At 42.5% G+C, this 15,657-nt stretch overlaps 1 pseudogene; it reads left to right on the forward strand.

Annotated features, from left to right (window-relative positions):
* LOC104232329 (phenolic glucoside malonyltransferase 1-like) overlaps positions 1-15,657 on the forward strand; it is a 40,281-nt pseudogene that overhangs the window by 1,157 nt on the left and 23,467 nt on the right.

The raw sequence follows: 15,657 nt of genomic DNA on the forward strand, positions 1-15,657 counted from the left end.
CACCCTTATTTCACCTGTTGTGGCGTGCAACTCGATCCCACCGTATATCAATATAGATATCATAATCCACCCTTATTTCACCATATCAATCCTCCCTTATTACACCTGTTGCGGCGCGCAGCTCGATCCCATTATATCAGTACCAAACACTCATTGTACACAGTCAAATCAACAATCTAAATCACAATGCCTTTATGATAAATAAATACCAAAAAGAACCAAGAAAAGGAAACCTTATTAAAAATAGAATCTACATAAATAATACTATAAAACGAGACCAAACAAACAATTTACAGTTAGAAAGTGCAACCAAGTCAAATTAAGCAAATACGGGGATTGGGGGAACTATAAAGAGAGCTAACACGGTTAACAGAAGAAGATATTGAATAACACGTAGCGGTTGAGCATGGAAAGCATTTAGACCATATAACAATTAAGACAATGAAAGAAACAGTTAAGGTAAAGCAGTAAATGAGGGAAAACAGATAATTAGGCGACGTATAAGCACTCATCACCTTGGATATATGCCGCTCACATGAAACTCACATAACACATAATTCTGAGGGTTCCTAATTCCCTCAAATCAAGGTTAGACACAATAATTACCTCACTCCAAAGGCCACTCAAAGCTCAATCACATCTTTGCCTTTTAAACACACCTCCGAACTAACAATATCTAGCAAATTACCAAGCAAACGTTTCAAAATAAGCCTTAGGAATTACCCATGATCGATAAGAATTCAATTTAGGCCATTATTTAAAAAGTCAACACTGGGGACCGCTTTGTCCAAACCCGAAATTTAGACCAAAACCCGATTTTTCATTCACCCCCGAGCCTGGATATATAATTGGTTTTGGAATCCAACCTCAATTTGAGGTCTAAATCCCCAATTTATCAAATCCCTGGTTTCTACCCAAAATTCCTAATTCCACTATGAAAAACCTTAGATTCTAGGTTGAAATATTGTAAAATGAAGTGAAAAATTGAAAGAAACTAGTTAAGAATCACTTACTTATGATTTGGGGAAGAAGAAGTCTTTGGAAAATCGCCTCTTGTGTTTTAGGTTTTGAAAATTTGAAGAATGAATGTAAAATCCCGTCCAAAAGTCATTTTGATCACTTGCAGGTGTCGCATTTGCGACCTGGGTTTCGCAAATGTGAAGAGCCTATCGCAAATGCGAAGGTATCCCCATTCCTGCTTTCACCGCAAATGCGAAGAAAGTCTCGCAAATGCGAGCCTGACCTTTTGCAATTGCGACCAATTGATCACAGTTGCGATCCCTGCCATTCCCAGACTCCCTTCGCAAATGCGAAGGAAAGTTTGCAATGCGAACAATGCTGTCCCAGCTTCTCCTCGCAAATACGAACCCCCTCAGAGGTTGCAGTTGTGATGTCTGATATCGCAAATGCGAGATCAGAGGCCTGCAACCTGCTCAGTTACACCATCAAATATTTTCAAGTTCAAATCACTCAGTAGCCTATCCGAAACTTACCCGAGCCCTTGGGTCTCCAAACCAAACATGCACACAAGTCTTACAATATCATACATATCTTCTCGCGTGATCAAATCTCCAAAATAACACCTAGAACCACGAAGTTAGCACCAAATCACATGATGTGACGACCCGGCCGGTCGTCTTATGAATTAACGTTCCGATACCCTATTAACTATTTCGCCGTATTTATTTCTACTAGTTTGATTTACCGGGATGTTCAGTTTTGCGTTTCGGAGAGTTTTGGGACACTTATCCCCTAAATGAGAGCTGAAGTGTTGGAAATTTGACCGTAGTCGGTATAGTGTGAAGACAGCCTCAAAATGGAATGTCGATGGTTCTGTTAGCTTCGTTGGGTGATTTCGGGCTTAGGTTCGTGTTCGGATTGTGTATTAGAGGTCCATAGCTAATTTAGGCTTAAAATACCGAAAAGTCGAATTTTGGTGTTTCCGATTCGATAGTGAGATTTTGATTCGAGGGTTGCAATGGAATTCCGGAAGTTGGAGTAGCTCTGTAGTGTTAAATGTGATGTATGTGCAAAATTTTAGGTCATTCGGACGAGGCTTGATAGACTTTTTATCGAAAGTGTAAATTTAGAGTTTTGGAGTTTTTAGGCTTGAATCCGTGGTTGATTCGTCGTTTCGATGTTGTTTTAGGTGTTCTAAGGATTGGTATAAGTTTGGGTAGTGGTATATTACTTGTTCGTGCTTTTGGTTGAGGTCCTGGGGGCGTTGAGATGATTTCGGGTGGTTAACGGGAAGTTTGGAGTTGAGAGTTTGCTGTTGAAGTTTCAAATCTGCTGTCATAACCGCACCTGTGGCTTGGGGACCATAGGTGAGAGCCCACAGAAGCGATAAGGGAAGCCGCAGATGCAACCAAGAGGAAGATGGGCTGGATCTGTAGATGCGGGAGTTAGGCCGCACCTGCGAGGTCGCAGGTGCAGGGAGCATGTCGTAGAAGCGGAAATGTTGAGGTAATGAGAAGTTGCACCTTGGATCTACAGAAGCGGGACTGCAGGTGCGGTCCGATGACCGCAGAAGCGGATTAGCTGGGCAGAAACATATAAATTCTTACCTTCGCAAATTTGGGCTATTTTCACCTCTTTTCAACCGGGAAGAAGCCTTGGGGAGCATTTTTAAGAGAGATTTTCAGAGGAATTCATTGGGGTAAGGTCTTTGGTCCCTAAACTCATTATTGATGTGACTTTTTTCATTATAAGCATGAAAATTTAAGAAAAATCGGTGGTAATTTGGGGGTTAGGGCTTGTCTAATTAGAGACCTTTGAGTGATGATTTGAGTGACCATTTGAGGTTCGATTTTGGTACTTTTGGTATGACTGAACTCATGAGAGTGTGAGGATTCTGGACATGTATATTTCACCCGATTTTCGAGATGTGGACCCGAGGGCATTTTGGTCATTTTACCTAATTTCACGCATTAGCTTAGAATTTAATTATAGAATCAGTTACTTGAAGTGTTATTTATATTATGCAATTGAATTGAATAGATTTGGGCCATTTGGAGTCGAGTACTCGTGGCAAGAGCATGGTTTCAGGTTGATTTGAGCTGGTTCGAGGTAAGTGGCTTGCCTAACCTCGTGTGGGGGACCTTCCCCTTAGGATTTGGTATATTTGATAATTGAAATGTCTTGTACGTGAGGTGACGAGTGCGTACTTGAGCTAATTGTTGAAAATCCAGTTTTGTTTAAGTAATTTCAATTGTGTTCCTTTTTCCTGTTTTATACTACTTGCAATTTAAGCCTGTTGTTAACTTAAAAGAAAATACATATTTAATTGACTTAATTGCTTATTTGCTTAAACTGCCTTAATTGCATTATGTGAACCATGCTAGGTTTGAATTACCTATTTTACTTGGTACGAAATTGAGCTTAATTGAGTATTCCATGTGTTGTTGCAGCGTGTTTTACTTTGGGACTACGGGACAATATTCTGGGAGATCCCATGCACGTATTTATGATTTGAGCTGAGGTGCAGGATACCGAGAGATCCATAGAATGTATATCGAGGATACCAAGAGATCCACGGGATACCGAGAGATCCCCATCACGTATATTGAGGACACCAAGAGATCCCTAGCATATATTAAGGATACCGAGAGATCCTCGGGATACCAAGAGATCCCTGGCATTTATTGAGGGTACTAAGAGATCCTCGGAATACTGAGAGATCCCCGACTATTATCCTTGTGAAGAATGGTATCTCCTTATGATTGTTTTTGCCTCTGTTTTAGTTATTGAGTTCCTTAGTTTCATGTATTAAATTATTATTGTTAGCTTTCAACTATACCACTTACCTTATTTTGTCATACCTTATATTTTTATATTGTCTCAGCAGGGCCCTGACCTTTCTCGTCACTACCCGATCGAGGTTAGGCTTGGCACTTACTGAGTACCGCTGTGGTGTACTCATGCTCTTTATGTGCATCTTTTTTATGTGCAGATCCAGGAACTTCCACTCAGACTTATCACACTTGAGACGAGGCGTTCGTAGAGACTTCGAGGTATATCTACCGTATCCGCAGACCGAAGAGTCCCATTCTACTCTCCCTTTTAAGTATTAGGCCTTCTATATTTTTCTTTCTTTGTTATATATTCTGGAGTTAGATATTGGTAAATATTCAAAGGCTTGTGATCATGAGATTCCGGATTTTGGGAAATGTATTAGTTTTTTAGAGTTGATATTGTGTATGACGAACGACACTTTTAAACACTATTTTAATTTCTATTTCATTTTTAATTGTTTCTTTCCGCAAATTGGTTTATTTTTGCATTGTTAGGCTTATCTAGTCTTAGAGACTAGGTGCCATCACGATGGTTCACGGAGGGCGAACTGGGGTCGTGACAAGTTGGTATCACAACTCTAGGTTCATAAGAGTCATGAATCACAAGCCGATTTATTAAAGTCTCGCTGATCGGTACAGAGACGTCTATACTTATCTATGAGAGGCTATGTAACTATTAGGAAAATTCCACTTCATTTGATTTCCTTGTCGTTCGAGATTTTGACATCACAATTCTAAACATCTGTCTTCTATTCTCTCACAGATGGTGAGGACATGCACTACCTGAGATGATCAGGAACCTGCGCCCCCTACTGTAGCCGCTAGAGGCCGGGGCTAGGGTAGAGGCCGAGGACGCGCATGTGGTGCAGCCAGAGCACCTACGCGAGCTGCCACCAAGGTACCACCAGCAGTTCCAGCCAGAGTCCAGGCACGTGATACGTCTACTGCTACTACTACTCCAGCACTTTAGGAGATTTTGGCATAGTTCATGAGCATGTACACCACTTTGACTCATGCAGGGTTTCTTCCCCTTGCGGCAGCTACATCTAAGGCCGGGGGAGGAGCACAGACTCCCGGCGTCCATACTCCTAAGCAGTGAGTGCATGTTGAGTAGGTTCCCGAGATTATTCCTGTATCGCCTGCAGTTCAAGATCAGTTCGGGGACAGGGCAGCGGTTTTTAAGGATGAGTAGCTGAGACTTAAGAGGTTCAATAAGTACAAGCCTCCTGTATTTAGTGGTCTAGCATCGGATGATGCTCTGGGATTTCTAAATGAGTGTTACCGCATTCTCCGTACCATGGGTATATCAGGGTCGAGTGGAGTTTCTTTTACTACCTTCTTGCTTCAAGGAGCTGCCTATGACTGGTAGCGCACCTATGAGTTAGACAGTCCTGATGAGGCTACTTCACTGACTTGGACTCAGTTTTTAGATCTGTTCCCGAGAGAGTATATTCCTTAGAGCCTCAGGGATGCATGGCGTGCAGACTTTGAGCATTTGCGCCAGGGTGCTATGACTGTCTCACAGTATGTTGTCTGTTACACTAGTTTGGCTAGACATGCACCAGCCTTGGTTTCTACTTTTCGCGAGAGAGTTCGCCAGTTTATTGAAGGGCTTATTCCCAGCATCAGGTCTAGTATGGCTCATGAGTTGGAGGTGGATATTTCTTATCAGCAGGTGGTAAGAATTGCTAAGAGAATTACTCTTATGTGTCTTCTTATTTTGCTCTGCATTTGGGTGTACCTCGGGATTCTTTGAGTTCACCTATTTATGTTTCTAGTCCTGTGGGAGATTCTCTTATTGTGGACCACATTTATCGGTCGTGTTTTTTGCTCTTAGTGGTTTTGAGACCAAAGCCGATTTATTGTTGTTGAGAATAGTAGATTTTGATATTATCTTAGGCATGGACTGGTTGTCTCCCCATTATGCTATTCTTGATTGTCACGCCAAAAGTGTGATACTGGCTGTGCCAGGTGTACCACATGTCGAGTGGAGGGGTACTTTAGATCACACTCCCAGTAGAGTTATTTCTTTCCTTAAGGCTCAGTGAATGGTTGAGAAGGGGTGTTATGTGTATTTAGCTTATGTGAGAGATATTAGTATTGATACCCCTTCAGCTGATTCAGTCCCAGTAGTACGGGATTTTCCCGATGTGTTTCCAGCTGATCTTCTAGGCATGCCACCTAATAGAGATATTGTTTTGGCATTGATCTGTTATTGGACACTCAGCCCATTTCTATTCATCCATATCGTATGGCTCTTCCTGAGTTTAAGGAGTTGAAGGATCAGTTACAGGAATTGCTTGATAAGGGTTTTATTCGACCTAGTTTATCACCTTGGAGTGCTCCTGTCTTGTTTTGTGAAGAAAAAGAATGGTTCTATACGTATGTGTATTGATTATCGACAGTTGAACAAGGTTACAGCGAAGAACCGTTATCTTTTGCCTTATATTAATGATCTGTTTGACCAGCTTCAGGGCACACGGGTGTTTTCTAAGATTGACTTGCGCTCAGGTTACCATCAATTGAAGATTCGAGAGCTAGATATCCCGAAGACTACTTTCAACACTCGGTATGGTCATTACGAGTTCCTTGTTATGTCATTTAGGCTGACCAATGCCCCAACAACCTTTATGCATTTGATGTACAGTGTGTTCCGAACGTATCTTTACTCGTTCGTCATTGTCTTTATTGATGATATTGTAGTGTATTCCCGGAGTCGGGAAGATCACGAGCAGCACCTGAGGACAGTGCTTCAAACCTTGAGAGAAAAGAAGTTATATGTTATGTTCTCGAAATGTAAGTTTTGGTTAGATTCCGTGGCATTCTTAGGCCATGTTGTGTCGAGTGAGGGTATTTAGGTGGATCCAAAGAAATAGATGCCGTGCAGAGTTGGCCCAGACCATCCTCAGCTATAGAGATCTGCAGTTTTCTTATCTTGGCGGGTTATTACCATCGTTTTGTTAAGCGGTTTTCATCGATTGCAGCCTCTATGACCAGGTTGACTCAGAAGGGTGCTTCGCTCCAGTGGACGGAAGAGTGTGAGGTGAGCTTTCAGAAGATCAAGGCAGCTTTGACTACAACCCCAATTTTGATATTATCTACAGGTTCGGGGTCTTATACGGTCTATTGTGATGCCTCGAGGATTGGGCTTGGACCGATGTTGATGTAGGGTGGTAGGGTTATTGACTACACGTCCAGACAGTTGAAGGTACACGAGAAGAACTACCATGACCATGATCTTGAGTTAGCTGCCATTGTTCAAGCCTTGAAGATCTGGCGTCATTACTTATACAGGGTTTCTTGTGAGATTTATACTGATCATCGGAGCTTGCAGCACCTATTCAAGCAAAAGAATCTTAATTTGTGCCAGAGGAGGTGGTTAGAGTTGCTGAAGGACTATGATATCACTATTTTGTACCACCCGGTTAAGGTCAATGTCGTGGCCGATGCCTTGAGTCGCTGACTAGAGAGTTTGGGGAGTTTGGCTTATTTACCAGCATCAGAGAGGCCTATGGCGATGGATATTCAGGCCTTAGCCAGCCAGTTTGTGAGATTGGATCTTTCGGAGCCCAGTCGAGTTCTAGCTTGTGTGGTTTCTTGGTCTTCCTTATTTGATAGTATCAGGGAGCGTCAGTATGATGACCCTCATTTGCTTATCCTCAAGGACAAGGTTCAGCATGGTGATGCCAGAGATGTGACCATTGGTGATGACGGGGTATTAAGGATGCAGGGTCGGATTTGTGTACCCAATGTTGATGGGCTTCGAGAGTTGATTCTAGAGGAGGCCCATAGTTCGCGGTATTCCATCCATCCGGGTGCTGCAAAGATGTATCAGGATTTGGACAACAGTACTGGTGGAGGTGGATGAAGAAATATATAGTTGGATTTGTACCTCGGTGGCTCAACTACCAGCAGGTGAAGTATGAGCACCAGAGACTGGTGGGTTGCTTCAGCAGATAGAGATCCCGGAATGGAATTGGGAGCGGATCACCATGGACTTTATAGTTGGGCTCCCATAGACTATGAGAAAGTTTGATGCTATTTGGGTGATTGTGGATCGGCTGACCAAGTCCGCGCACTTCATTCCTATATGTACTACCTATTCTTCGGAGCGTCTAGTAGAGATTTATATCCGGAAGATTGTTTGCCTGTATGGTATTCCAGTTTCCATCATTTCAGATAGGGTACTCATTTCACATCTCGGTTTTGGAGGGCCGTTCAACATCAGTTTGGTACTCCGATCACACTATTTAGATTCTTGAGGATATGCTTTGTGCGTGTGTGATCAAGTTTGGAGGGTCTTGGGATCAGTTCCTGCCACTGACAGAGTTTGCTTACAACAATAGCTACCAGTCCAGCATTTAGATGGCACCATATGAGGCTTTATATGGTCGACGGTGTAGGCCCACAGTGGGTTGGTTTAAGCTGGGTGAGGCCAGATTATTGGGCACAGACTTGGTTCAGGATGCTTTGGAGAAGGTTAAGGTGATTCAGGATAGATTCCGTACAGCCCAGTCCAGACAGAAGAGTTACGTAGACCGGAAGGTTCGTGATATTTCCTATATGGTTAGAGAGCGGGTCCTGCTTTAGGTTTTGCCTATGAAGGGCGTTATGAGATTTGGAAAGAAGGGGAAGTCGAGTTTGTGGTTTATTGGCCCTTTTAAGATATTGAGGTGTGTTGGGGAGGTTGCTTATGAGCTTGCCTTACCTCCCAGCTTGGCAGGAATTCATCCGGTATTTCATGTTTTGATGTTCCGGAGTTATCACGGTGATCCGTCGCACATGTTAGATTTCAGTTCAATCCAGTTGGACAAGGATCTATCTTACGTTAAGGAGCCAGTGGCGATATTGGACATGCAGGTTCAAAAGCTGAGGTCAAAGAACATTGCATCAGTAAAGGTTCAGTGGCAGGGTCAGCCGGTCGAGGAGGCGACCTGGGAGACCGAGAAGGATATGCGCAGCCGTTACCCTCATCTTTTCACTACTTCAGGTATGTCTCTATGCTCTTTCGAGGACGAAAGAATGTTTAAGTGTAGGAGGATGTGACGACCCAACTAGACGTCTTAAGAATTAACACCCCGATCCCCTATTAATTGCTTCCCTATGTTTATTTCTGCTATTTTGATTTGCCGGGATGTTCGGTTTTGAGTTTCGGAGAGTTTTGGTACACTTAGTCCCTAAATAAGAGCTTAAGTGTTGGAAATTTGATAGTCATCGAAACAGTGTGAAGACGGCCTCGGAATGGAATTCCAATGGTTCTGTTAGCTCCGTTGGGTGATTTCAGGCTTAGGGGCATGTTCAGATTATGCATTGGAGGTCCGTAGCTAATTTAGGCTTGAAATGTCGAAAAGTCGAATTTTGAAGTTTCCGGTTTGATAGTGAGATTTTGATCCGAGGGTCAGAATGGAATTCCGGAAGTTGGAGTATCTTCATCTTGTTGAATGTGACGTGTGTGCAAAAATTTAGGTCATTCGGACAAGGCTTGATAGACTTTTTGATTAAAAGCGTAAATTTAGAGTTTTGGAGTTCATAGGCTTGAATTCGTGGTTGATTTGTCGTTTCGATGTTGTTTTAGGTGTTCTAAGGATTGGTATAAGTTTTGGTAGTGGTATATGACTTCTTCGTATTTTTGGTTGAGGTCTCAGGGGCCTCGGGATGATTTCGGGTGGTTAACGAGAAGTTTGGAGTTGAGAGTTTGCAGCTAAAGTTTCAAATCTACTGTCAAAACCGCACCTGCGGCTTGGGGAATGCGGGTGCGAGCCCGCAGAAGCGATAAGGGAAGTCGCAGATGCGGCCAAGAGGAAGATGTGCTGGATCCGCAGATGCGGGAGTTAGGCCGCACCTGCGAAGTCGCAAGTGCGGGGTGAATATCACAGAAGCAGAAATTTTGAGTTAATGAGAAGTCGCAAATGCGGCCTGGGATTTGCAGAAGCGAGACCACAGGTGCGGTTGCATGACCGCAGAAGTGGATTAGTTGGGCAGAAACATATAAATTCGTGCTTCGCGAATTTGAGCTATGTTCACCTTTTTTCAAACGAGAAGAAGCCTTGGGGAGCATTTTCAAGAGAGATTATTAGAGGAATTCATTGAGGTAAGGTCTTTGGTCCCTAAACTCGTTCTTGAGGTGATTATTTTCTTTATAAGCATGAAAATTTAAGGAAAATGACTGGTAATTTGGGGGTTAGGGCTTGTTTAATTAGAGACCTTTGAGTGATGATTTGAGGGACTATTTGAGGTCCTATTTTGGTACTTTTGGTATGAATGAACTCATGCGAGTGTGAGGATTCTGGAAATGTAAATTTCACCCGATTCCGAGATGTGGGCCCGAGGGGCATTTTGGTCATTTTACCTAATTTCACGCATTTGCTTAGAATTTAATTGTATAATCAATTATTTGAAGTGTTATTTACATTATTCAGTTGAATTTAATAGATTTGGGCCATATGGAGCCGAGTACTCGTGGCAAGAGCGTGGTTTCAGGTTGATTTGAGTTGGTTCGATGTAAGTGGCTTGTCTAACCTTGTGTGGGGGACCTTCCCCTTGTGATTTGGTATATTTGATAATTAAAATGCCTTGTACGTGAGGTGACGAGTGTGCAGTTGAGCTAATTGTTGAAAATCCGATTTTCTTTAAGTTATTTCAATTGTGTTCCTTTTTCTTGTTTTATACTACTTGCGATTTAATCCTGTTGTTAGCTTAGAAAAAAAACATGTTTAATTGACTTAATTGCTTATTTGTTTAAACTGCCTTAATTGCATTATGTGAATCATGTTAGGTTAGAATTACTTGTTTTACTTGGTACGAAATTGAGCTTAATTGGGACTACGGGATGGCATCCCGGGAGATCCCCTGCACGTATTTATGATTTGAGCTGAGGTGCGGGATGCCGAGATATCCCTAGCACGTATATTGAGGATACCAAGAGATCCTCGGGATACCAAGAGATTCCTAGCATATATTGAGGATACCGAGAGATCCTCGGGATTCCAAGAGATCCCTGGCATATATTGAAGGTACTAAGAGATCCTCGGGATACTGAGAGATCCCCGGTTATTATCCTTGTGAAGAATGGTATCTCCTTGTGATTGTTTTGCCTCTGTTTCAGTTATTGAGTTCTTTATTTTCCTGTATTAAATTCTTATTGTTAGCTTTCAACTGTACAACTTACCTTATTCTGTCATACCTTGTATTTTTATTTTGTCTCAGTAGGGCCCTGACCTTCCTTGTCACTACCCGGCCGAGGTTAGGCTGGGCACTTACTGAGGACCGTTGTAGTGTACTCATGCCTTTTTTGTGCATATTTTTCATGTGCAGTTCCATGTACCTCCACTCAAACTTATCACACTTGAGACGAGGTGTTCGTAGAGACTCCAAGGTATATCTGTCGCATCCGCAGACCGAAGAGTCCCTTTCTACTCTCCATTTTAAGTATTAGCCCTTCTGTATTTTTCTTTCCTTGTTAGATATTCTGGAGTTAGATACTGGTAGATATTCAAAGGCTTGTGATCATGAGATTTCGAGTTTTGGAAAATGTAGTAGTTTTAGAGAGTTGATATTGTGTATGACGAGCGATACTTTTAAACACTGTTTTAATTCGCTATTTTGTTTTTAATTGTTTCTTTCCGCAAATTGGTTTATTTTCCGCATTGTTAGGCTTACCTAGTCTTAGAGACTAGGTGCTGTCTCGACGGTTCACAGAGGGTGAACTGGGGTCGTGACACATGAAATTCTCAAGAACACTTTAAAATTCCTATTTTCACAACCAGACGTCAGAATCATGTCAAACCAATTTTGTTTTTCATCATATTTCACAGATAAGTCTTAAATATTATATTGAACCTTTACCGGGTTCCGGAACAAAAATACGAACCTGATACCAACAAGATCAAACATCAATACGTTTCTTAAAAACCAATAATTTTTCAGATTTTAATTTTTAACAAAAAATCATAACTCGGGCTAGGGACTTCCGAATCCGATTCCGGGCATATGCCCAAGTCCCATATTTTGATACGGACCCACCAGGACTGTTAAAACATGAATCCAGATCTGTTTACCAAAAATGATGACCAAAGTCAACTCAAATGAAGTTTTAAGTAAAAATCCTTATTTTTATCAACTTTCAACACAAAAGCTTAACGAAAACATGCCCGGACTGTGTATGAAAATCGAGGAGGGATAAAATAAGGTTTTAAAGGCCTCGAAATACAGAATTTGATTTTAAATCATAAGATGAAGTATCGGGTCATCACATTCTCTACCTCAAGAACAACCGTTCGTCCTCGAATAAATATAAAAAAAGTACCTCAGCTGGGAAAAAGGTGGGGATATCTACTTCGCATATAGGAATCGGACTCCCAGGTAGCTGCCTCAACAGACTGACCTCTCCACTACACTCGAAATGAAGGATAACTCTTCGATCTCAACTAACGAACCTGCCGGTCTAGAATAGCTACCAGGTCCTCCTCGTTGGTTAAATTCTTGCCGAGTTGGACAGTGCTGAAGTTCTACATGTGAGATGGATCACCGTGATACTTCCGAAGCATGGACACATGGAATACTGGATGGACTGATGATAAACCAGGCGGTAACGCAAGTCTGTAAGTCACCTCTCCCAGTCGATCAAGAATCTCAAAAGGCCCTATGTACCTAGGGCTCAACTTGCCCTTCTTTCCAAATCTCATTACACCCTTCATGGGTGACACATGGAGCAACACTCTCTCTCCGACCATGAATGCAACATCATGGACCTTATGGTCTGCATAACTCTTCTGCATGGACTGTGCTATGCAAAGTCTATCCTGAATGATCTTAACCTTACCCAAGGCATCCTGTACCAAATCTGTACCCAATAACCGAGCCTCCCCCGGCTCAAACCATACAACCAGCGATCGACATCGTCTGTCATATTATGACTCATAGGGAGCCATATAGATGCTCGACCGATAGCTGTTGTTGTAGGCGAACTCTGTAAGCGGAAAAAACTTGTCCCATGAGCCTCCAAAGTCAATACAAATGCACGAAGCATATCCTCCAATATCTAAATAGTGCGCTCAGACTGCCCGTCTGTCTGAGGATGAAATGTTGTGCTCAACTCAACCTGCGTACCCAACTCATGCTGCAATGCCCTCCAGAAATTTGAGGTAAACTATGTACCTTGATTAGAAATGATAAACATGGTTGTACCGTGAAGAAGAACGATCTCACGAATATAAATCTCTGCCAGCTACTCTGAAGAATAGGAAACTTCAACAGGAATGAAATGTGCTGACTTGTTCAGTCTATCCAAAATAAGCCAAACTACATCGAACTTCCTCTAAGTCCGTGAGAGTCCAACAACGAAATCCATAGTAATATGCTCCCACTTCCACTCAGGAATATCTATCTTCTTAAGCAAACCACCAGGTCTCTGATGCTTGTACTTTACTTGCTGATAATTTAGACACTGAGCCACATATGCCACTATATCTTTCTTCATTCTCCTCCACCAATAATGTTGCTGCAATTCCTGATACATCTTAGCGGTTCCCAGATGAATAGAATATCGGGAATTGTGGGCCTCCTCTAGAATCAACTCATGAAGTCCATCCACATTAGGTACACAAACATGACCCTGCATCCTCAAAATTCCATCATCTCCAACCGTAACCTGTTTGCATCTCCGTGCCACACTGTTTCCCTAAGGACAAGCAAATGAGGGTCATCATACTGCCGCTTCCTAATGCGCTTAAACAATGAAGACCAGGTGACTGTACAAGCTAGAATACGACTGGGCTCAGAAATATCCAACCTCACAAAATGATTGGCCAAAGCCTGAACATCTAATGCAAGCGGTCTCTCACCGACTGAAATGTACGTAGGGGTGCCCATACTAGCTGACTTCCTACTCAAAGCATCGCCCACCATATTGGCATTTCCGGGATGATACAAGATGGTGATATCATAGTCTATCAATAGCTCTAACCATCTACTCTGTATCAAATTGAGCTCCTTTTCCTTGAACAATTATTGCAAACTCCGATGATCCGTGAACACCTCACACGACATGCCATAAGATAGTGCCTCCAAATCTTCAGCGCATGAACAATGGCTGCCAACTCTAAGTTATGAACATGGTAATTATTCTCGTGAACCTTCAGCTGCCGTGAAGAATATGCAATAACCCTTCCACTCTACATCAACACCGCACCAAGACCAATACGAGATGCATCACAATATACTGTATAAGGCCCTGATCGTGTGGCAACACCAACACTGGTACCGTAGTTAAAGCTATCTTGAGTTTCTGAAAGCTCGCCTCAGACTCGTCCGACCATCTGAACGGGGCACCCTTCTAGGTCGACCTGGTCAATGGGGCTGCTATAGATGAAAACCCCTCCATAAACCGACGGTAATAACCCGCCAAACCCAAGAAACTACGGATTTCCATGACTGAAATAGGCCTAGGCCAAATCTGAACGGCCTCACTCTTCTTAGGATCCACCTGAATACCCTTCACGGATCCAACGTGACCCAAAAAAGCAACTAAACTCAACAAAAACTCACAATTCAAAAACTTAGCATATAACTAGTTGTCCCTCAGAGTCTGAAGTACGATCCGAAGATGCTGCTCATGCTCTTCTCGAATGTAGGAGTAGATCAAGATATCATCAATAAAAATAATGACAAAGGAATCCATATAGGGCTTGAACACCCGATTCATCAAATCCATGAATGCTGTTGGGGCATTTGTCAGCCCAAATGACATCACTAGAAAATCATAATGCCCATACCGAGTCTGAAAAGATGCATTAGGGACATCAGATGCCCTAATCCTTAGCTGATGGTATCCAGACCTTAAATCGATCTTTAAAAACACTTTGGCATCCTGAAGCTGATCAAAAAAGTCGTCAATCCTCGACAATGGATACTTGTTCTTGATGGTGACTTTGTTGAATTGTTGATAATCCATGCACATCCTCATTGATCCATCCTTTTTATTCACAAACAACACAGGCACACCCCAGGGTGAGACTCTAGGTCTAATAAAGCCCTTATCAAGCAAGCCTTGCAACTACTCCTTCAATTATTTCAACTCTGGCGGGGCCATGCGGTATGGTGGAATAGAAATGGGCTGAGTGTTCAGAGCCAAATCAATACAGAAGTCAATATCCCTATCGGGTGGCATCCCCAGCAAGTCTGCAGGATATACCTCTGGAAACTTACAAACAATGGGCATAGAATCCATAGGAGGAACCTGCGTATTAGAATCATGTACGTAGGCCATATAAGCTAGACACCCTTTCTCGACAGTGTGTTGAGCCTTCATATAAGAGATAATCCTACTGGTAGAATGGCCAAGGGTCCCCCTCCACTCTAATCAAGACAACCCAAAAAAGGCTAAGGTCACCATCTTGGCGTGACAATCCAATATAGCATGATAAGGTGACAACCAATCCATACCCAAGATGACATCAAAATCAACCATATCGAGAAGCAGAAGATCTATGCTACTCCCAAGTCCTCCAATAGTGATCACATAAGAACGATAGACATGATCTATAACAATAGAAACCCCCACAGGGGTGGACACATATACAGAAGAAATCAAAGAATTACGAGGCACAACCAAATATGAAGCAAAATAGGACGACATATATGAATATGTAGAACTTGGATCAAATAGAACTAAGGTATCTCTACTGCAAACTGAAACCTTACCTATAATAACCGTGTCAAATGACTCAGCCTCAGTCCTAGCTAGAAAAGCATAGCATTAGGGTTGGGCCCCTCCACTCTGAACCATATCTCTAGGACGACCTCCTACTGGCTAGCCTCCACCTCTAGCTGCCTGACCTCTACCTCTAGCTCCCTGACCCCTACC

Source organism: Nicotiana sylvestris, chromosome 8 (genome assembly GCF_000393655.2).
Source record: "Nicotiana sylvestris chromosome 8, ASM39365v2, whole genome shotgun sequence".
In the NCBI taxonomy this organism is placed as follows: domain Eukaryota; kingdom Viridiplantae; phylum Streptophyta; class Magnoliopsida; order Solanales; family Solanaceae; genus Nicotiana; species Nicotiana sylvestris.